This window comes from Notechis scutatus, chromosome 6, assembly GCF_049901735.1.
Source record: "Notechis scutatus isolate UNSWTSFEM ecotype Mainland chromosome 6, rNotScu1.2, whole genome shotgun sequence".
Lineage (NCBI taxonomy): Eukaryota > Metazoa > Chordata > Lepidosauria > Squamata > Elapidae > Notechis > Notechis scutatus.
The window spans coordinates 8525913-8549644 of record NC_142014.1 but is presented as its reverse complement, the minus strand read 5'-3'; the positions used below and the strand labels follow the sequence as shown (position 1 = coordinate 8549644).

General features: G+C 41.3%; 1 protein-coding gene and 1 long non-coding RNA gene across 4 annotated transcripts in view; one reads left to right on the top strand and one right to left on the bottom strand.

Annotated features, from left to right (window-relative positions):
* Positions 1–9419, top strand: part of LOC148130114 (uncharacterized) — a 91758-nt gene extending 82339 nt beyond the window's left edge. The window contains exon 3 of the long non-coding RNA XR_015750262.1: positions 9290–9419. This is a non-coding gene — a long non-coding RNA (uncharacterized LOC148130114). The remainder of the gene's footprint in view (positions 1–9289) is intronic.
* Positions 1–23732, bottom strand: part of CAV1 (caveolin 1) — a 51806-nt gene that overhangs the window by 5155 nt on the left and 22919 nt on the right. The gene's annotated exons all lie outside the window — the stretch shown is intronic.

Here is a 23732-nt window from a genome sequence, read left to right as displayed (position 1 = left end):
CATGGTGGTGGTGGCCATCAGAACTTCTGCCAAGCCAGTAAAGAAGGCAGAAGTCTTCTACTAATTCTTAAAAGAGAACCTGGTTAAGATACAATTCTGAAGACATTCCCCAAGAATTCCTTTAACGAATTCTCTTGATATGAGAAGCCATAAATGCTTTCTGAATTCAGATAATTCTTGTCCTGAATCTGTTTTGTATGGATACTGTGAATATCTAAGAAAAAGTAAGACTTCTTTATGGAGCTGCTGGCAGGTCCAAAGAAAGTGTCCATCACATACATACCAAGTGAAGATGAAGTAATGAACAAAATCTTGATATGCGCTGAAATGGACAAGCTAACTTTAGAAATGAAACATAAAGACGAGTCGGCATATTACACAATTTGGGATAGATTCTATCACTGGTAGGAGCAGAAAGGAAGGTCTTAAGTTGGGAAAGGAATTGCTGAGAGAGTAAATGAATGTGTGAGACGAAAAGAGGACCAATGATGTTGGAAATATAATTCATGAGCGAACAAATGTATATATTTGAATAACTGTATATAGGAAACTATATGTTTATCTGATACTGACCAAAAGTTATGTCAAACCAACTTAACTATGTTCAATGTTTTTAATTGTTTTGTTCAATAAAATATTTTTTAAAAAAGTGTCCATCCCAATTCTGAAGCACTTTACTACTCCAGATCTGAATACTGCACAACTTCAGCGAAGCAACTCAAGACTTTCCTTGCCATGGAGTACACCCATGCCTCTAATGATACATTGGAAACAGGTAGAACCTTCACTTGTTCTACTCACTTGTTATACATACAGCCGTACAGAGGCCGCCTTTTAATTTCTTAGACTGACAACCACCCATCTTACACCACCTCTTTCTTATCTGCATTCAGTTTTAATTTATGGACCCTAATCAAGTCGAGGCACCCGTCAAGAAGCTACAGGCGGAAAGAAGAGAACAGAAGAACTAAGGTCCATCAGTGTGCTAATAACTTTGAATTCCAAATTTCTAGATGACCCTTTTAGACACTCTGTTACTATTTTAGCATTATTTGTGGAAGTACTGTCATGCATAAAAATAATCTAAATATCTTTTATTATTATGGAAGTATTAATTTATTCCTATATGCAAGGCTGGATCTTGATTTTAAAGGCTAACATGTGATTTGACTACTAAGAAGAAATACCTGGTTTTTTGTTTTTTTAATTTTGGGAGTTTGAATGTTGGTATCCCATGAAAGGGGAAAATGTTATCCAAGGAAGTATGTATTTATTCAAATGAAATGCCAAAATATCCCAGGAGGTTTGTCATAACATTTCCAAATAGAAGATTAACAGAAACAACTTGAGACAAAAGAGCCTCTCTATGTATCACATGACTATGTCTTTGATATAATCCACAGCACAGGATATTTATTGCAGCTAAAATAACCAAATAATAGACGTATGTCAAGTCCACAGGAAAAACATAACACAGAATCTTGAATGTAATGAGCTATACACTAAATATGTGCATAATAGACCTTCTGGGAAACTCTTCAGTCAAAGTTTTTCATATTCCTGAGAAGGAGCTACAGATCGCTCGGGAACCTATTGCAATTAAATAAGACAATAGAGTGGTAGCTGTTTGAGAACATGACAATTTTCATAACCTGTTATTCTTGATTAAGCATCTGGAATTCACCAAATTGTTTTATTGTTCTTTACAAGTGGTATAATATGTTACATTTGTCTGAAACATTTTACATCAGTAGTCCCAAACCCTTCCAGTTTGGAAACCAGTGGCAATGGTAGAGGGAGGGGATGGTTTCACACACAAGCCCGCTGCTTGTGCAAATGGAGCTTCGTGCTACGTTCATCCGTCGCTTGCGTGGCCTGGTTCCCAATGGGCTGCGGACTGATACAAGGCTGTGGACAGGGGGTTGAGGTCCCCTGTCCTATATCGCTTCCTAGCAGATATAATCTTCCACAATATGTTCAACAGTAAAACTGACTCAGAAAAAGAGCAAAATTGAGGCTATCAGGTATACTAGCACTAGAATCACATGGCATTTTCTCAAATTTTATGTGTCCACTGATGATAGTTTAATTTTCTTCAGGAAGATAGGGAGATTCAAGATGGATCCTGACATGCATTATTATAGTATTGATAGTTCTTTTTTTAGTACCCTGTTTCTCCAACAATACGGCCTCCCCCAATAGGAAGTCCCAGCATGTTTTATAGGCATGAAATGAAATGAAGCCCCTCCCCCCAAATTAAGGCCTATATTAAAACATGCGAAATGGGGGGGAATGGGGGGGGGCTTGCTGTTAGGAAGTACTTTTGTTGCACACCTGGATATGGTGCTGCCTGCGTTGACCCCGATACGAAGTGCCCCACCAACGCCGAGGTCAACATCCAAGCCATCGCCGCCTGCCCGCCTGAAGATGCAAGGGGGGGGGGAATTAAGTCACCCCCGAAAAGACAGCCTAGCCATTTTTTCGGGGCTCAAAAAAAAAAAAAAAAAGACCCGGCCTTATTATATGAGAAACATGATACTCAAATAAGCTTGAATTAAATCTGTCAATTTATGAAGGTGTGTTAAACTATAGGTTTATAGATTAAGTTTTTTTCTCAATAATTAGAAAGTAGAAGCTGAAAAGTAGCTTCATATATGGAGATTGTTCAGTTTTACACTAGACAACTTTTCTCATCAGGCTCAGCAGTATCATGTCACAAATAGAATGTTTTGTTCTGCCCATCACAGAGAATGTCTATACCTATAGATAATGCTTGTCAGGCTACCAACTGTGAATGTTGAAGAATGTTGAAGATTTTCTCTAGCAAATGTTTTCAGGAAGCCTCTGTTTGGAATTATGCATTTCATAAAGAATTATCCTAAATGACCTAAATGAACTGGAAGGAAGCAATAGTTCTGGAATTATTTACTGCATCTGCTTTATTACTTTTCTTTAAAAAAACCAATCCACTTACTACCTGCTACTTAGATATTTCTACCAACTATTTTATAAAAACCTGCTGTGCTAGCATAATAGAAAGCATGCTATTATAGTAGGTAATTTTTTCCTCAGAGTAATATTTTTATAGAAGGCAGATTAATCAATAGCAAATTATAGTATTACATGAATTTGTAACATTATTTTATAACATTTTATATATTATATTATATTATATTGTTATATTATATTATATTATATTATATTATTTATTATATTATATTATATTATATTATATTATATTATATTATATTATATTATATTATATTATATTATATTATATTATATTATATTATATTATATTATATTATATTATATTATATTATATTATATTATATTATATTATATTATATTAAGAGAAGAAAAGAAAAGAAAAGAGAAAACTGGGTAAAATCTCAAAACACAAAAATCTGCAAAGAGAAGTAGAACAATTGTGGCCAAAAAAGCAAATATAGTACCAATAGTACCGTGTTTCTCATATAATAAGGCCTGGTCTTATTTTTTTTTTGAGCCCCGAAAAAATGGCTAGGCCGTCTTTTCGGGGGTGACGTAATTCCCCCCTCCCTTGCATCTTCGGGCGGGTGGGCGGCGACGGCTTGGATGTTGACCTCGGCGTTGGTGGGGCACTTTGTATCAGGGTCAACGCAGGCAGCACCATATCCGGGTGTGCAACAAAAGTACTTCCTAACGGCAAGCCCCCCCACCATTCCCCATTTTGCATGTTTTAATATAGGCCTTAATTTGGGGGGAGGGGCTTAATTTCATTTCATGCCTATAAAACATGCTGGGACTTCCTATTGGGGGAGGCCGTATTGTTGGAGAAACAGGGTAATAGGTTTCTTGGGTGCAATCCCAAAACCAGTTGAACACCATTGGCATTGACAAAATCACTACCAGTCAATTGCAAAAGGCAGCTTTACTTGGAATAGCTTACATTCTGTGACAATACCTCTAACATCATCAAGCAACATCTGCCTATCCAAGATCTTTAGTAAGGACTTGATTAAGGGATAAAAATGCCAAAACCAGTCTAAACGTCTGGCTGACTCTGAAATCAACCATAATAATACAAAATTATTTTACATTATTATTATCATTATCATCATCATCATTATTATTAATTTGCATTTCTTATTTCTTTACAAATTAGAATTAGGTGAATTTTTTTTTTCTAGTTTTCAGAAACTCATTTGGAAAGACAAGTGTTACTGAAAGAGAAGTACCGTAAGTAACTATTCTACATCTCCAAAAAAACACTAGAGTAAAACTCTCTTTGCTCATATCCTGTAAAATAATTTTCACTCAAGACAGACATAATCTTAGACTTAAGTACATTAATGAGTTACTTGCTTTTATTCAATGTTTTATGATCTATGTGAATTCAGTGATAATCCCTATAATCTTTACTATACTTTTTCACAAATAAGTGGATATAGGACCGCAATATTAAAATGGGAAACATTAAAACCAGTAAAACTAGTAAGATGGGAATGTAAGCAGAACAGAACAGAACAAAACAGAGTAACATAGTTGGAAGGGACCTAAAACTTCTGGTTGTAAACTACGAGAAGCCTCCAAGCATCAATATGTTATACAATTACTGATAAAGAATAAAAGGTGGCTTGATCCGTATGACTGAATTTGTTTTATTTATAGTAATTAAGATAATACTTTTTTTTTGTATTCCATAACCCTTTAGTACTGGCCATGTTCTTTTAAAGATCTTATAATTAGTTTGCTAATGACTTTTGTAATATTTCCTATAGGAATGCTGGGTATTATGTTTCTATGGAATCCGTGATTCTGAGTAATGGCTGAGGACACAATTACCATTTGGCATTTCACAGGACAAAAGTGAAGAACATCCCTACTGCCATAATAAAGTTTAGTTAATTGGGAAACACAGTGTTGCTGTGTATAAAGATATGGGCAGAGAAGACATATTCAGATGCAGAGCGCCAATATCTTCTGGCCGGGGTTGCCCCATATTACCTCATCATTGCCTTCATCAGTCATACATTAGTGATTTGTGACATCTTGGTGATACCTTTTATAGTCTCTCTTTCTATATATTTGTTCACTGGAATGTTTGGGATTCTTGCCACATTTAGCTGGGGACCAGGTGATCACTGCATTTGCTTTGTATGCTAATGAAGAAAAAAAACGCTCAAGATTTCCAGCAAAATTTCTTAAAGATGGGCAACCTTACAACACTCTTGACATTTCTGAAAATTTTGAACTTTTGGTAACATTTTTTTAAAATGTAAAACTAATGTAAGGGACGGGTTTGACCAGTTGGCAAGAGGCTTATTCTTTTTCTACGGAACATCCAGATAAAAATGTACGCCAGCAGAGGATTTCCTCTGGCAATCTGCTAGTGATGAAAAGTTGATACTTTAAGATGAATCATAAAGGAGAACGAATACTTTGATGTAGTACACAAGTTTATAAAACATTTTGATTAATTTAAAAGATACGTCTTGAACCACAATCTGGATGGATTACTTTTTTCAGTAAAAACAGTCTTTTCTTGATAGTAGTCTATTTAATATAAAATATAAATATATAAAAACAGTCTATTTTCTTGATAGAGGTTCAAGTAGACTAGCAAACTGCTGAATTTGGTCAAAAAGATTTTTTTAGGCTTGCATTATGAAAAACATTTGTGTAGGGAAACTCAAGACTTCTTTAGTTAAAAAAGACTTCACAAAGAAATTTACAATTTAAGTCTTTTAATGTAGTGATTACTATATATTATATACGATATATTGGGTACATATCTTTGAGATATATTGTGTACGCATTTTTATGGATAATATCTATGTGGTTGCTAAGAGTCAGCACCAACAGGATAGCATAATCAGTCAATAATGTTGTGGTAGAGGGAAGTGGCCTATCCTTTCTTCTATTTAATAGAATAATATATTGCATTTCTTTTTGTATGTGTCTGCTTTTCTTTTGAGTTATATCTATGCATGTATGTATCTATATCTATATCTATATCTATATCTATATCTATATCTATCTTTCTACTCTATCTATCTATCTATTCTATCTATCTATCTATCTATCTATCTATCTTTATTATCTGCTCAGTATTGTTCAGTGTTCGACGTTTCCTAAAGCACACTGTAGATGTGCTTTAACAAACTGAATACTACATAGCCGTGAAAACTTAGAAAACAGATCCATCTGCCATCATCAGGCTTGTGTTGTGTGTGTGTGTGTGTGTGTGTATGTCTGTATGAGTCAGACTTTTACTGTAAAAGTCTGTAAAAGGAGACGAACACAATACAGAAGCCTGATGATGGCAGATGGATTCTGCCAAACGCTGCTACAACTTTAAAAGCACAACTACAATGACATGGTAAAATACCCGAACAAAGCTGAATACCATACATGTAAGTACCACATAAAACTTAAGAAAACAAATACATACATACATACATACATACATACATACATACATACATACATACCTTGGGAAGCATAAGGCACTTACATATGCTCCACTTTGGATCACATGACCAGAAAGGAGACAAATTTATAATGAAACTGTCAATAATATTCTGAGCTGCTGCTTAATTGTTTCTATCATTAGGATATTTTTTGAAAGACTTTTTTCTGCAGACCAAAAATAAAGTCTTTGGGGATAACAAATTTTAAATAAATGGGAGAACACTGTCAGCAGATACATACTTTACTTCAATATTATCCAAACACTTAGCAGAATAAATCATTTCTGATCTAAACAGCTGGGTAAAACTTCCAAGACTTGAACAGCACATTTTGAACTGGAAATCTCACTCATCTTTAATTTATCTCAACAGAATAGCATTAGGTTTAAGGGATGCAATGCTAAATCTGAGGTAATTCTATTATAACTATTCTATAAATATACTCTTAATTTGGTTATTAGGTTTTTATAGACTTACTTTTTTATATATATTTAATTCTTTTTCCCTCTGAAAATTCCAAAGTAGCCTATGTTGTTCTTTCCTACGTTTCACTATTTCAACAATGCATTGAGGAGAAATGAAGAGAAAGGCTTTGTTCACACATTGTGCCAACACAACTCATTTTACCAGAGGAAATTAACGGGGCTACTAAATACACTAAGCAAAAATCAAACAACCACATTGTATTTTTAGTCTTCAGTTTTATCTCAATTCATAAATAGCCGAAGATTACACAGAAAATCCTACAGTTGAATAAGGATTTAAACCAGGGGTGTCCAACCTTGGCAACTTTAAGACTTGTGGACTTCAACTCCCAGAATTCCTCAGCCAGCTGGCTGAGGAATTCTGGGAGTTGAAGTCCACAAGTCTTAAAGTTGCCAAGGTTGGACACCCCTGATTTAAACCATCACCTCCCTTGTTTACAGTGATAAACTCTTTAATTTGGAGTCTTCTAGTTTGATTTAGTGGTTAAGATATCAGATAAGAAGTCCACTCTCTCAGCCCAACTCCACCTCACAGAGTTTTTGTTGTGGGAAAAATAGGAGGAAGGTATATAGGATATGTTCGCTGCTGAGTCGTTTGTAAAAATAATAAAAGCAGGATATAAATAAATAAATAAATAAGATTAAAAATAAATTAGATCATCTGTTCCACAGCCAGCATGATGATGATGAAATTGGAGTGCAATAATCACTAGAAGATGATGAGATTGAAGAGGCTGTTTTAACAACCTCATCACAGAAATGCAGTGTTTTTTTTCTAGTAGTTTGACCAATTCAACTTACCAGATTTGCCAATATCAATTAATTAATTAATTAATTATACGCCCTGGTCAAACTCATAAATGGGCAGATTCCTATAATACATATATAAATTATATGCAACCTGTATAAATTACACAACTATATAAATGATCAAGGCAAGTTGTGAAGCGAACTTGACATTTAAAATGCTAAAGATATTATAGTACACTATAGGAAGTAAAGAAAATACGTTTTGAGTAGAGACAATAAGTTTTGTAAAAACCATTTGTTTGGGGCAAAAGATTTTAAATTGCAACAGCTTCTCTTTTTCAGTTGCAACCCACATCCTGATCTCAATGCTTCTTTGTTTCCTACTATTCAATTTGGGCATGTTATTTTTACAGGGTCTTTTGTTCGTTTTTGCTATAAAAATACTAAAAGCTAGTGTTCTATTCAGGACATGATTTACCTTTTTTAAAAAAGAAATGCAGTGAATTCTGGTATTTTAATGAGGACAGTTTCAAACACAGGCATTCTTGCGCGAAAATTGAAGTTTAGATTCTCAGCCAAGAACTGTGTGTAGAAAACAAGGATTTTATATAAAAACATTTTTTCTACTTAAATATATACTATACTGGTGGCAGTGCATATCACCAAAGTAGATGGTTAGAAGAATATCTGTGACTAGGCACAATTTTGTCACGAAGATCATCACCTCTCCTTGAAGAAAATCAATTAACAAGGCATTTTGATTGGCAGTATACCATTTTAGCGATCACACTGCAGTGCACACTGTTAAATAAATGAGATTATTATCCCTCATGGAATATCACATGATGGACAGTTTATTTGTGAGCGAGCGTGCAGCTTATCACCAGCATTTGTAGACTGTCAACTCAGCAAAGATTCCTGCATTCAAAAACCGAGAGTAAAAGCCATAAAAACATAAAACAAGAAATAATTTGCAGCATGTAGTATCCATTTGGGGGCCATCGCCTAGTTAATTTTAGGTAGACCGCAAGTTACAGGCAATTGGGGCTGTAATTTCTGTCATTAAGTGAGGTGGTCACGAACTGTAACCTCATTCATGGCAATTCCTGTATTCCTGGTTACCTTCATTCTCTGAATCCTGTAGTTGTTAGGGAGGCAACTTCCTGCTGGCTTCCCACAACCAAAGTCCCAGATCTACAAGCAAGCACATGGCTGCTATGGATGGGAAACAGAATCAGGGGGTGGGTAGGGGTGTACAAAGGAGGGTCGAGGAAAGTGTATTCCTTATTATCTGATTATTCCCAAGGCAACATCTCTTGAGATCACTCCAAACATGCCATTATAACCAACAGAGAAGGTTCCAATTGGCAATCACATGACCATGAGGTGCTTGGCAACTTGTAAGAACAAACGGGTTGCCGAGCACCCTGATCATGTGACTGGGGGGGGGGGGAGTGCTCCAGTGACTAGAACTCTGAGCACCGGTCTTAGCCACCATTCTTCCCTGTGGGGCAGGGAGCAGTTATAGAAAATTCCCAAACTATTAGAAGGTGATCTGACCATGACTAATGATAATATCTTCCAACTCTAAAACATCAGGTCCATGGTTGCCATGGTAGCCATGAATTCCTGAGCCACCACTGCCTCTAGAGAAGACAAACTGGAATTCCACTACCAACCAGCCACACACCACGAAGCGTTCCAAGAAGGGAAGACGCTTTGCAGCAGGTAAGCTGATACAATAGCTGCTAACCCATCTGATCTCATCCTTCAACTAACTTCACAGAGTCTCGCATCTAGTTCTTTGAAGAGCAATGCCTCTGAAAACTAAGAATATAGTCATAGCCCACCCTTTCTGGGAATGCGTGGTGACACATTCAAAACAAAGATGGCTCATTTCTTAAAGTGAAATCCTCTCTGTGTTCGACTAGGTCTTGATGATGTGCATCAAGTCAGCCCTCTCATCCATGGTTAAGGGCTGGATGAAGGAGAATTTATGGTAGGCTATCTTGGCATTCAGTAGTAGCAGCCAAAATATCCAATGACTAGGTAATGGGGAAGACCCCAAAGGCTAGGATGTGAAATCTGTTGTGGGAAACAAAAATATAGGCTATCTGTCAAATTCAATAAGGCCTTTGGATGATAGCAGGCCCCAGAATAAAGAGACATGAACCAAAGTTTTAGATAGAATGATTTCAAAATGTACCAGAACTATTTGTAATCCTGCTGAACTGTTGCTAATTGTGAAACATGATTTTGCAAAGTTTGTAGCTTTATAAATATATTTGGATATAGAAGGACAAAACCACGAGAAATAAGGAACTGAAAGAAGATGGGGGATAGAGGTTTGAGATGTACACAGGTACATGTGGAGACTGTCAGTAAGAAAGAACAAGGAAGTAAGTTGTGAAATGAATGCAGAAAAGTATAAAAAGAATGTCTTGGGATGAGTTCAGTGCCACTGGCTGTAGCTATTCCTTGTTGGATCTAGCTATTGTCTCTGGACCTCATTGCAATGGGTTATTACTGTAAGTTGTGCTATGCTGGCTATTCGTGTTTTAAATTGCTCATGAAAAAAAAACTTTGAATCTTAAAGTTAGAATTATTGTTTGTAGTTTGTCTGTGTTCCTCTTTATTGGGATATTTTTATGATACCGTACTAGCACAGAGAGACAGTCAATCCACAAACACTTCCCTTACAACATATTAAAACATATTTTGTTGTCATTTTCTGATACAACCAATACATTGACTGAGATATCTGCTTTATTTTGCCTGAGGTAAGTGTGCCAGAAGAACATTGGTATCCTGGAGGTAGTTCTTGACTTACAGTCATTTATTTAATGACTATTTGAATGGTGCTAAAAAAAAGTCCAGCACTTGCTTTTATCAATGTTACACCATCCCATGGTTATGTGATTGCAATTTAGGTTATAAAGCACTATAAGAGAAATTTGAGTAAATCCCTAATATTTGGACAAGAAGACATGGGTACTTCTCATTGTAGAGTGTATGCATCTAAATGGAGGGCAAAAAGAAATAATAGCAATCAAATTTAAGAGCTATTTCCAAAGCATTAAAATATTTATTTCAAAAGAAGTATTTTCTAGAAAGCACCTTTGATGTATTCTTGGAACTGGCTTCTACAAAAGTGGGGTGGAATATTACCAAGCATATTTTTTTGCTCTCTCCTTACCAATATACTTATATACAATGACATCATCAGATGAAGTACATAGAAACAAAACTGAATATTCTGTGAGTCAGAGGTGGTTATTCAGCAGGTTCTGACCAGTTCTGGAGAATTGGTAGCAGAAATTTTGAGTAGTTAGGAGAACCGGCAAATACCATCTCTGACTGGAGATTTTACAGTATCCTTCCCCTGCCATGCCTACCAAGCCACGCCCACAGATCCTGTAGTAAAAAAAAAATTGAATCCCACCACTGCTGTTGAGTATAACAAAACGAAGAGCTCGGTTGTGGACAGATTTGAGTGTGGAAGAGATTGCAAAATGGTCATGAGCAAGTCCGATGCCAAGCTAAAATAGAAGAACAAAGTCAACCAGTTTTTACAATATGATCTTGGGCATATTTCCCCTGTCCCCCCATTTTCAAGGACAACATCGGGAATCGCTCTGAGAACCCAGAGGACCTGTACAATGAAATTAAACAGGCTGCTAAGGATAAATATGAAAAGTGACTCAGAAGAAATCAAACAGAAGGAATTAAACTGGATGTCGGAATAAACAGAGGACATTGCCAAGAGAAGAGAAGTTAAAAGCCAAGAAAGACAAAGGAATTTAACACAGACATCAGAGAACTGCTAAAAGAGACAAGAAGTAGTATTACAATTTCTGTAAAGGCATCAAAAGATAGAAACTTATGTGGAAAAATGTTGTATTGGTCGGACGGACACACCAGGCAGACACAGGAGCTGAAGAATAACGTTTCTTTATTTGAAGCAGTAACAGATTAACGTGGCTGCCCAGCTGGGCTGGCAGCCAGCTGGCTGGAGCCGGAGCCCCAAAAGCCCCAGTTGATGCCGTTTGACAGCTCCTTATATAGTCTGCTGTCAAACGGCACCAACCAATGGGAACAGTCAGGTGGTCCCGCTCAAAATGCGGACCAGGTTGAAGACTTAGCTAGTCAGGGACACAACACCCCTTTCCCCTAGCTAAGGGCATGCGCTGCCCAGCCTTTTGGGAATACAATGGTATAACAAGGAAATTGAACTAGTAGCTGCTTTGCACACCTATCCACTAGGCTTACAAAAAAATGGCACCCCACCTGTCACAAGGCAGGAGCCTGAGAAGGGGAACCAGATAAGAGGGTGAATAACATGTCTGGTGACTGCCTGCATGGGGTAGGGCAGAGGTGCCTGAACCCTAAGGCTGGAGGCTCGTTGTGCTCTCCTGGCCCCCTTGGGACACAAACATCCAACCTCCCACCTACCTAGCTTTCGCCCCCCCTGGGGAGTGTAGTGCTACTGTCAAGGGAGACAAGCCCCGGTGGGAGAGACCCTGGAGGTGGGTGCATGGAAGGACTTTAATGGTGGGTGCGCACCTCCTTGTTCAACGCCTGACACCCACCACCCCCTAAATACCGGATCCCATCCCCCAGAGTCAATGGGAAGGAGGGGGTGCAGAGAGAATTTTCATTAACAAAAGTGAGAGAATGAAGAAAAGTCTCAAACAGCTCAGTGAATCATAGAAACAAACACCAGCCATGCTCAAAATCACGAAGGGGCTGCAGACCTGCAGAGCCAATGGCTGCACCCAGTCCACAATGGTGAAGAGCTGCACCGGCAGTGGCCCGTCGCTCGGCAGCCGGTGGGAGTCGAGGAGGCGCTCGGGCTGTCAGCGGCGGCGGCGGCCGGCGGCCGGGACGGGAGGCGACTGCAGCGGAGGCGCGCGGCGGCGGAGGCCGAAGAGGCCGTGCGGCAGCGGAGGAGGAGGCCGTCGCGGCTGAAGAGGCAGCTGCAGCAGAGGCCGCCGCGGCGGAGCGAGGCGGCAGCGGCTGAAACGGCGGCGGTGGCCAGAACAGGAAACAGCTGCAGCGGAGGCCGCGGCGGAGCGGAAGAGGCCGCGGTGGCGGCGGCGGAGGCCGCACGGCAGCGGCGGAGCGAGGCGGCGGCTGCGGAGGCCGCACAGTGGAGGCCGCGGCAGCGAAGGCCGCGGCGGCAGAAGAACGGAGGCCGCGCGGCGGCGGCGGAGCGAGGCTGCGGCTGCGGAGGCCGCGGTGGCGGCAGAAGAAGTGGAGGCTGCGGCGGCGGCAGAAGAGGCGCTCGGCGTCCTCGGCGGGAGCGGCTGCAGCGGAGGCGCTCGGCGTCCTTGGCGGGAGTGGCTGTCGGTGGCGGCGGCGAAGTGAGGCGGCAGAGGCGACAGCTCGGGAAACCGCGGCGGCGGCAGCGACGGTAACGGCGGCCGAGTCGGAGGGGGGGGCAGCAGAGGCCGCGCCAGTCTTTACGGGCCTTGAGGCGACGTCTATCCCTCGGCTAGGAGTTGTAGGCTTTTGCGCTCTTGTAGCGCCAACGGGGTGCCCTTGGCACAGGAGACGGCTCTATGCCTGCTCTACGGGGGTTTCGCCGGCCTTCACGGGCCTTGATGGCGACGTCTGTTCCTCGGCTGGGGAGGCTTTCAGACTTCTGCGCTCTTGATAGCGCCAACGGGGGTTTCACCGGCCTTCACGGGCCTTGATGGCGACGTCTGTTCCTCGGCTGGGGAGGCTTTCAGACTTCTGCGCTTTTGGTAGCGCCAACGGGGTGCCTTTCGCACGGGAGGCTAGAGTGCCTTTCTCTTCAGTCAGGAGACTTTCAGCTTCGCGCCTTCAAAAGGGCGCATGCAACAGGGCCTGTCAGGCAGTGACTTTCTCCTCAGCTCAGGGAGACTTTCTCCTCAGCTCAGGGAGACTTTTTTTTCTCAGCTGAGGAGGCTCTTTAAATTTGGCGCGCGCAGAGACTGTCTGCGGCTCCAGACATTCTGTGGCTTCAGCTCTTTCTTCAGTGACTTAGCTTCTTGCCTGGGTGTCTCTTCTGACATCCCACCCTCGTCGCCAGTGTTGTATTGGTCGGACGGACACACCAGGCAGACACAGGAGCTGAAGAATAACGTTTCTTTATTTGAAGCAGTAACAGATTAACGTGGCTGCCCAGCTGGGCTGGCAGCCGGCTGGCTGGAGCCGGAGCCCCAAAAGCCCCAGTTGATGCCGTTTGACAGCTCCTTATATAGTCTGCTGTCAAACGGCACCAACCAATGGGAACAGTCAGGTGGTCCCACTCAAAATGCGGACCAGGTTGAAGACTTAGCTAGTCAGGGACACAACAAAAAACAAGTACATTCTCCCAAAAGATGTCTAAATTCAGAAGGAGGTTCCAACCTCAGATTGGTAGGTAAAAGATGCCAGTGGATAGATAACAAAAGATTCAAAAAGTTCCAAGAAAGATGGGTTATATTGAATTTCCATACAGTAGAGATGTCAACATTCAGAATAAAACTTACAAGACATTCCATAGTTACAAGAAGCTTTGTACTAGAACAGGGGTGTCAAAACTCAGGGCCCGTGAGCCAGATCCAGCCCATGGGGTGCTTAATTCTGGCCCACAGGGCAGCCGTGAAAACAGCGGACTGGCCTGCGGTGCCTCTGCCAGCGAAAATGGAGCTTGGGAGGGCCGCACGTGCCCCGCCTCAGGCTCCGTTTTTGCTGGCAGATGGCTATCAAAACAAACTAAAAGCAAACAAAACAAAAGGAGAAATGTTTCCCCTTTTGCATTTGAGCATCCAAGAAGGGGCAGGAAAGGAGAAAAGGAAAGACGACAGATAAAGAAAAAGAAGAAAAGACGAGAAGAGAGTAAGGAAGGAAAAAGAAGAAAAGGAAGGAAGGGAAGGGAAGTCCTGCCTTAGCACTTGGCCATCAGCAGATGGGAAAGCTCCTCTGGAGGACAAGGATTTGGTGCTCTTTCTGGTCTCACCTTCCACTACTAGAGACAATGGGTGCCCCCAGCCCCGCCTGGGCCATCACAGGTGCCCCCAGCACAAGTGATGTCGAGCTGACCACGCCTCCCCAGCCACACACCCCGAGGTCAAACACAACCCTGATGCAGCCCTCCATGAAATTGAGTTTGACCCTGTATTAGAAAATGAAATTACATCAGCACTCTGAGATTACCAAGTCAGAAGTCTATAGGAATGAATGGAGTATCTACAATAATATGGCAAATAACAGAAGACGAATCAGCAAATCTGAAGAATGATGCAATGCCCTACAGAATGAAATCTATATACCAATGACAAAGAAAGAAGGTTCATTAGGGTGCAAACTATCGCACAGTAATCTTAATTTCATATGCTAGCTAGCCAAATAATATTTAGAACCAGCCAACACACATTGAACCCTATGTGGAAAGATAGCTGCTAAATATTTAACCTGGCTTTAGAGAAAGACAGAAAACAAAGAACATTATTGCTGATGCATCGTAGATAACTGAGAAAGTTTGAAAAAAGAAGTCAAAATGTGCTTCACTGATTATAGAAAGGCCTTTGAAAATGGGAATCCTGTAATTTCTTGCTGTCCTTGTGTGAAACCTATACATAAGATAGAAAGTTGTAGCCTGGACAGAACATGATGAAGCAGACTATCTCCAGATAAAATGCTATATACCCTTTCTTATTTCTTCAACCTATATGCTGAATATACACTGTGGGAGGCTAGAATGGAAGAAGATAGCATGGAGGAAGAAACATCAGTAACCTTTACTTTCTGGATGATATCATGCTGATAGTGGAAAATACAGGTAATCTCCAAGCTTTCGTAATAAAAGTCATGGATTATACCATAGTGACTAAATTTATTACAAAAAAAGAGTCCATTAACGACAACTGGTACAGCAAACAGCCTAGCCTTAGATTTGAGAATGAAGTATTTATTAGATAGCTTCTGCCTTTAAGACCGATTAACATGGAAGAAACTGGCAGTCAAGAAATACATCACAGACTAGCACTTACAAGGTAGCACTGAAGGCCTTGGAAAAAATATTCATATGCTAACTGTCAACTAAAAAGAGACTCCTTTGGTTGTTTTAGCTGCCAGAAAAAGGGAGTGGGGGGGAAACAAGGCATTCCTTAAGTGCCTAGATAATCACCCCGGCAGCCCAAAGTTGTCGGAGCATAAGAAAGTTATTGGAGAGCATGATGGATGGCTCTTGGAGATGGATGTGTCCCATTGGAGAAGTCACATCCAGGGGGTGGGGGAAAGACCAGGGTCAAGGGGGAAATGTATGATGTGATTTAGTATCAACTGCATCCAGCTTACGCCAACATGGCCACTCCTAATAAATCAATTTACTTTTCTCTGAGATGCAGCTAGAGAGTGGATTTAAATGAGTGCAGATTTGTTTCAGCCCTGACACTAACACACACACACACTCACACACACGTGATATAGATTCATTCTTTATTTTTGTTTTTTTGTGATGTCTTTATCACTTTTATACACAGTCTATCTATCAGTCTATTTTCACTTTAGCTTGTACCATTCTATGCTCACTTCCAATGTTAAAACGATTGATGACAGTACAATTGCAGAATATAGTTTTATCATTTGACTTGATGTTGTCCATTTCACTTGTGTACCCAAATGGACTCTTCCATGTCCATTTACTGCTAGCATTTTTTCTTGTAAAATGAGTTCACGCATCCTTCCGCAAAATCTATTAGTTAGTCACTTCTATTATCTCATTCACCACTTCCATACGGGCCAGTCACTTTTTCTCCAGGTATTGATTTTCCTATTCTTGCATTAAAGAATTCTTTAATCATTCTTCCCTTGAAGAACATCTGGAAGCTTCAGTTGGCACAAAATGCAGTAGCCCGCAGGGTTTTGTGCAGACCCCAGTGTGCATGTTTCACTTCTTCTGCGGAAGCTGCATTGGTTGCTGATTTGCTTTCGGGTGCAATTCAAGATGCTGGTTGTCGCCTTTAAAGCCCTTCATGGCTTGGGACTGGGTTTATCTGAGGGAACATCTCTTGCCGGTCATATATACCCAACCCATCAGAGCAGGGAGGCAGGGAATGTTACGGGTCCCATCCCTGAGGGTGATACACCTGGTGAGGCCCAGAAGAAGGTCCTTCTCCATGGTGGCTCCCTCTCTCTGGAACATCATTCCCCCCAGAGATTAGAATGGCCCCCTCGCTAATACTCTTCCGGAAGGCACTGAAGACCTGGTTCTGCCAGCAGGCCTGGGAAACCCATAGCGGGATGGAGCCCATCAAATGGCTCAAGTGATCTGCTGTCGTCGGGGTGGGGGATGGGAGTTGGGGCGTGATTTTTTATTTTTATTTTTTTCCAGATTTTGTTCTTTTGTACTTTATTAATTTATTTGATTCTTTTTGTTAGTTTTTATTGTTTTTTATTTTAAATATGGTTTTACGTTCTGTAAGCTGCCTCAAGTCGCCATGGGAGAATAGGTGGCAATATACATTCAATAAATAAAACAATAAATAATATAAATTAAAGTCACCCATTAATATTTTGTATTGGCAATTTTCTTTGTCCTGAAGGCGGACCACATCATCTTAAAACTTTTTTTGACCTCATCATCACTATAGTTTATTGTTAGCACATAAGCTTGGATGATTTGAAGCTTGTATTATCTGTTCAATTGAACGATGCATTGGGCTACTCTTTCTAATATACTTTCAAATTTTACTAAAGAGTCTTTCAGCTTTTGGTTAATGAGAAAACCAACTGTACCACATTGTACATTTTGATACCTCTAATGTAGAGTAGATATCTAGCTCTATCAAGTTCAACTCAATTTATGCCTTTTCATTGTGTTTCACATAATCCCAATGCATATCGTTGAGTTCAACCATCTTTTTACTTAAGCATCTGTTTTCATTGTTCAAATGTTGAGCGTTCCTATGTCCAAAGTCCAAAGGCAGCCTGATTTAACCGGATGATTCGTAGCACCCTTTGCCTTCAGGCAGGTCTTCCCGCTGCTGTGGGCAATTGACCCAGGGCCTCTGGAGAATGAGGGTCGTTTTTGATGTTGTATTGGCATGCGGAAGAAATAGACTATAATTTGCCACACTGGTCCAGTGCAGGTTGGTAGATGAGATCGGTGTTAGTCTGGGGTATCTATCATGGCTCACCTTTGGAAACCCTTTTGGACATATACATGTCTGACAACATAGCCCATTATTTCATTTACCCACACAAACCCCTTCATCTCATCAAGGCTCCAGTCATAGAAGGATATATTTTGATCTTTGTGTGTGTATGTGTGAGTGTGTGCGTGCGTGCATGTGTGCACACCCATGCCCACACCCACACACATACATACCAAGATCAGACTAGGGCTGACAATTATTTTCCTCGTAGAACCCTATAGAAAACAAAGTTGAACATTAAAGAAGCTCAATAGAAAAAAGATTGGAGAGAAACTTGACAATACCATAAATAGACATAAAATGAATAAATGGATCATAAAACAAATCATTCTATAGATCTCAATTAAAGCCCAAATGATCTGGCTGAAATTATAATCTTTTGAACATATTATGCAAAATTTTAGCTCCCCTGTGAAGTCCATATAGCTAGGAAATGGGAAGGGAAAGAGAATAGGGTGGACTTGGTTATAGTGGCAATGGGGAAGCCTTTGGAAAACCTGAAGGGGCAGATTCAGAGGTGCTATTCAACCGCTTTGCACCTATTCGGGAGAACCAGTAGCGGTGATTTGGTGTGGGTCGCAGAACTGGTAGCGACCCCTGGCTGGCCACGCCCCCGAACCGGGTCGCCTAGTCGCCCGCTTGTCCTGGTCGCTCTCCTAGCTTTCCCTACCACGTGGTGGCCATGGCGCAGCTCAGGTGGATGTTCCAGGGCTGCAGCTTCTACACATGCAATACGCATGTGCAACAGCCCCGGGACATCCGCCTGCCTGCCTGCCCTCCCAGAGCACATTTTCTGCTTTCTCCCGACTGACGCACCTCTTCCAGCCCAGCCCGGCCCAGCCAGCCAGCAGGTGGGTGGGCGGATGTCCTGGGGCTTCTCGCCACCTTTATCCTGATATGCCTGCAGCAGCCCCTCGGGCCGGCTGAGCTGGGAGCCACCATTCCCAGGCTTCTACTCTCCCGAGCTTGGTCAACGCCTCTTCACCTTGCCTGAAGCGGCTGGTCCTCCTGCCCTCACCCTCCCCTCCCTCACCTGGCCTGAGAAGGTAAGGGTGACAGCAGGGGATAGCGGAGCAGCCAGGTTCCTATCTTCCCCTCTCTCTCCTCTCTCTCTCTCTCTCTCCCTCAAAGCCACAGCTGGGCTTTCCTTGGTGCTCTTCGCTACTTTCATTTCTTTTTTTTTGGAATCCAGACTGGCTGAACAAGGATTGCCAGCCACTGCTGGAAGCGCCTCTTCGGCAACCTATCTCCCCCCCCTTGCAACTGGCATGCACACCCAAGGAGGAGAAGGAGGGGGGAGATGGGTCACCCGAAGGGATGCTTCCAGCGTGGCTGGCGATCCTTGTTCAGCTGGTCTGCATTCCAAAAAGAAGAAATGAAAGTAGCGAAGAGCACCAAGGAAAGCCCAGCCGCGGCTTTGAGGGAGACACACACACACACACACACACAGAGTGGGGGAGAGAGGGGGGAAGATAGGGAAGAGGCTTTGAGAGAGAGAGGGAAAGAGAGAGAAAGAGAAAAAGAGGGAATGAGAGAGGAAGGGAGAAGGGTCTTCTAGTCCATCCCTCTGCTCAGGCAGGAAAACTGAGGACGCCAAGTCTGAGTGGAGGGCCAGGCAAAGGTGTCAGAATAATCTTTGGAGGGACCCTATACCAGGGGTCTCCAACCTTAGCATCTTTAAGACTTCTGGACTTCAACTCCCAGAATTCCTCCCAGAATTTTGGGAGTTGAAGTCTACAAGTCTTAAAGTTGCCAAGGTTGCCTGCCCTATATACCATTTCAGAGAAATGGCTGTCTAGTCTCTTCTTGAAAACCTCCAGTGTTGGAGCATCCAGAACTTCTGGAGACAAGCAGTTCCACTGGTTAATTGTTTTCACTGTCAGTAAATTTCTCCTTAGTTTTAGGTTGCTTCTTCTTTGTTCAGTTTCGATCCATTGCTTCTTGTTTTGCCTTCTGCTGCTTTGGAAAATACATTGCCCCCCCTTCTTTGTGGCAACCCCTCAAAACCCTGTTTTGTGACCTGCCTATCACACCCTTGGGCAAAGCATGTGAGCCATTTCCTCCTTTCAGTGATCCATAAAAGTACATCTATAGTATGTGGATGCAGATAATAAAGTAGAAAAAAGGTGAATTTTTTTACAGAACTATAGATACATTGAGGCGGGGGGTAACAAGGAGTGTTTGGGAAGGGAGGGACTGGGCGAAACGCCCCTTGACATGAGTGATGTCGGGTTGGCCACGCCCACCCAGTCACATGACCACCAAGCCACACCCACCAAATAAGCCACGCCCACAGAACCGGTAGTAAAAAAAATTGAATTCCACCACTGGGCAGATTGGGAATCAAGAAATTGTGCAGAAGGACTATGTGGTCTCAAAAAAAATCACATTGACTTGATAACTTATAATTATCTTAGTCCCTAGTAAATTTGACTAAATTAGTAGACCAGCAAAATACTGTGGACATAATATATTTAGATTTCAGCAAGGCATTCGATAAAGTAGGCCACAACCTATTTCTTGGTAAGCTAGAAAAAAGTGGAATAGATAGCACCACCACTAGAAGGACTCGCAACTGGCTGGCAAACCGTACTCAACGAATAGTCCTTAATGGGTTTAAGTCTCTATGGAGGGAAGTAAGCAGTGGGGTGCCACAAGGTTCCGTCTTAGGCCCAGTACTCTTCAATATCTTCATTAACGACTTAGATGAGGGAATAGAAGGGGAACTTACCAAATTTGCAGATGATACTAAGCTAGCAGGAATAGCTAACACCCAAGAAGATAGGCTCAAGATCCAGATGGATCTTGACAGACTAGAACACTGGGCCATAGCTAATAAAATGAAATTCAATATAGAGAAAAGTAAAGTCCTACACTTAGGCAAGAAAAACCAAAAGTACACATATAGACTGGGTGAAACCAGGCTCAATAGCAGTAACTGTGAGAGGGATCTTGGAGTCTTAGTGGACAACCAGCTAAATATGAGCCAGCAGTGTGCAGAAGCAGCCAAAAAAGCTAATGGAATCCTAAGTTGTATTAACAGAGGGATACAGTCAAGATCAAGGGAAGTACTAATACCACTCTATAAAGCCTTAGTAAGACCACACCTAGAGTACCGCATCCAGTTTTGGTCACCACATTATAAAAAAGATGTTGAGACTCTAGAAAAAGTACAGAGAAGAGCAACCAGGATGATTAGGGGACTGGAGGCTAAAACCTACAATGAACGGTTGCAGGAACTGCGCTTGGCTAGTTTAGTAAAGAGAAGGACCAGGGGAGACATGATAGCGGTCTTCCAATATTTGAGGGGCTGCCACAGAGAGGAGGAAGGGGTCAAGCTATTTTCTAAAGCGCCTGTAGGCCAGACAAGGAATAATGGATGGAAACTGGACAAGGAGAGATTTAACCTGGAAACAAGGAGAAACTTTCTGACAGTGAGAACAATCAACCAATGGAACAGACGTTGCCCTCGGAAGTTGTGGGAGCGCCATCGTTTGAGACTTTCAAGAAGAGATTGGACTGTTATTTGTCAGAAATGGTGTAGGGTCTCCCGCTTGGGCGGGGGATTGGACTAGATGACCTAAAGGTCCCTTCCAACTCTGATTATCTGTATCTGTATTTGACTAAGAGAAGTTAATCAGTCTTATGCCTCCAATCCTATATCTACTTATCTTGGAATAACACCATTTGCCTTTTGGGACTTGTCTTTGAGAAAATACAAAGGTTATCTAATGTTATATTGACATTATTAAAGTACTCAATAAGCAGTGCTGTGGATTAAGAATTCATGTTCAGAGAACTGATATTGTTCATAAATGAGCATCCAACTATTTACTTACACGATTGTCTACATCACAGCTGTCAAACTCGCTGTGTCACATTACCATCATGTGATGTTTTCCAATGTTTTTTCCCTTTGCGGATTTGGGATAGGTGTGGCCTACGCATGACACATCCAGCCTGTGGGCTGCCAGTTTGACACCCCTGGTCTATATTGTTTAAATATTTATTTTTGTATATGGATGAGAATCTATCTGAAAACTTGACACAAACTTGTTTTTGGAAATCACAGAAATTGGTCATGTCAAGGCCAGTATCTTTGAATGCTTAATGTTCCAACTATACAGCTGAAAACAATAAGGTTTATCACAATAGAGAAAGATTGTTAGCGTAGTCATATTCTCATATAGCCCTATTTCCTTGTTTAACAATTAAAAAGGGTCAAATAGACATTGGTCATAACATGGTCATGAGTAACTCCTACAAATCTACATTTGGGAAGGAGAGAAAAAACACCAAATATATAATGAGGCCAAACAATTAATTTTGCCAGGTTCAAATGGGCAAATGGACACTACATTCGTCCATAAACTCTGAGATGATGATGGTGATGATTGATGGTGATGAGGACATTAAAATATTTGGAGAACCTTGAAAGTTGGACCTAACTTGTAAAAACAATTTTCAAAAAGCTACAGAGGAATGCGGAGCTAGCGAAGTTATCTGACCAGCACTTTTCCACTTCCTTTGGAATATACATGTAACCCACAGACGTCCGGACATTCACTCCACTTATCAAAGAAACATTGCATTTGAAGAGGAAAACCATGATAAGTCACTGTCCACATGACCTGCAAGAGATAATGTTTAGGACAAACATGTGGGTCTGATTGTATCCAAAAGGTTTAGCGCTAAACTACCTGATGAAAATAATTTGGGGCAGGCAAATATTACGGAGCCTTGTAAATCTCTGCACAATACCTCTCACATACCTATTTCTGTGTGCATATGTATGCAAGTAGATATGCATGCGCGAGCACACACACACACACACACACACACACACACACACACACAAACATCTTTCTCCTCTCCCTATCTCCAAGTTCTACCAAGTCAGCAATACTACTCTATAGTTCAGTGGCTAACAAAAAAGACAAGAGTCTGTTTGAATTCCTTTATCTTTTAGAAGTGGATGTGAAGCTGTACAGACAATTCTCAGTAATCAGGAAGCTGAAGCAGCGCCAGGAACAGATTCAAGGGATTAAGATAGAAAGAACACACTGAGGCCATGAAAATTTTCTTGCACAAGGAACCCTTGTGTACTCTTTCTGAGTGGATGGATCCAGTTGACATCATATTAACCAATAGGGAGACATGAAAAGCTGGCTGGGGAATTCTGGGAGTTGAAGTCTTAAAATCATCATGGTCTTGAGAAAAAACACTGTTCTAGGAGCTCAACACACTGAGCAGCCATATCTAAATATTCTTGATCCCAGTCATAGTTGCTCCTGGCAATGGTTTTGCTCATCTGATACTAATTGTAGAGACACATTTACACAGAGGTGGTATTCAGCAGGTTCTGACCAGTTCTGGAGAACCGGTAGTGGAAATTTTGAGTAGTTCGGAGAACCGGCAAGAACCACCTCTGGCTGGAGATTTTACAGTGTCCTTCCCCTGCCACACCCACCAAGCCAATCCTACAGAACCGGAAGTAAAAAAAAAATTTGAATCCCACCTGTTTTACACTGATGAGTAGGATTTTAAAATCAAGGTTTGAGTGATACAATTTGCATAAAATACCATTTAGCCTTATAGGCTGAAGTATTGTATGCACATCACACTAAGATAAAAAGGAATTAAGTAGGTCACAGCAGAGAAGGTGAATTATCCTACATCCAATTTTTGCTCTCTAGTTTTCATTATGTGGACATTTCTTTGCTGAGTAATGATTTACTGTTAAAATGAAAGTTAGAGTACCACCATAAATAGACATCAACACCACCCAAAAATGTTTTACAGACATCTTACTACATCACCAATCATTTTCCAGTCCTTTTAAACTCATTTTTTTTTTACAAACAATGCTAGGTTCA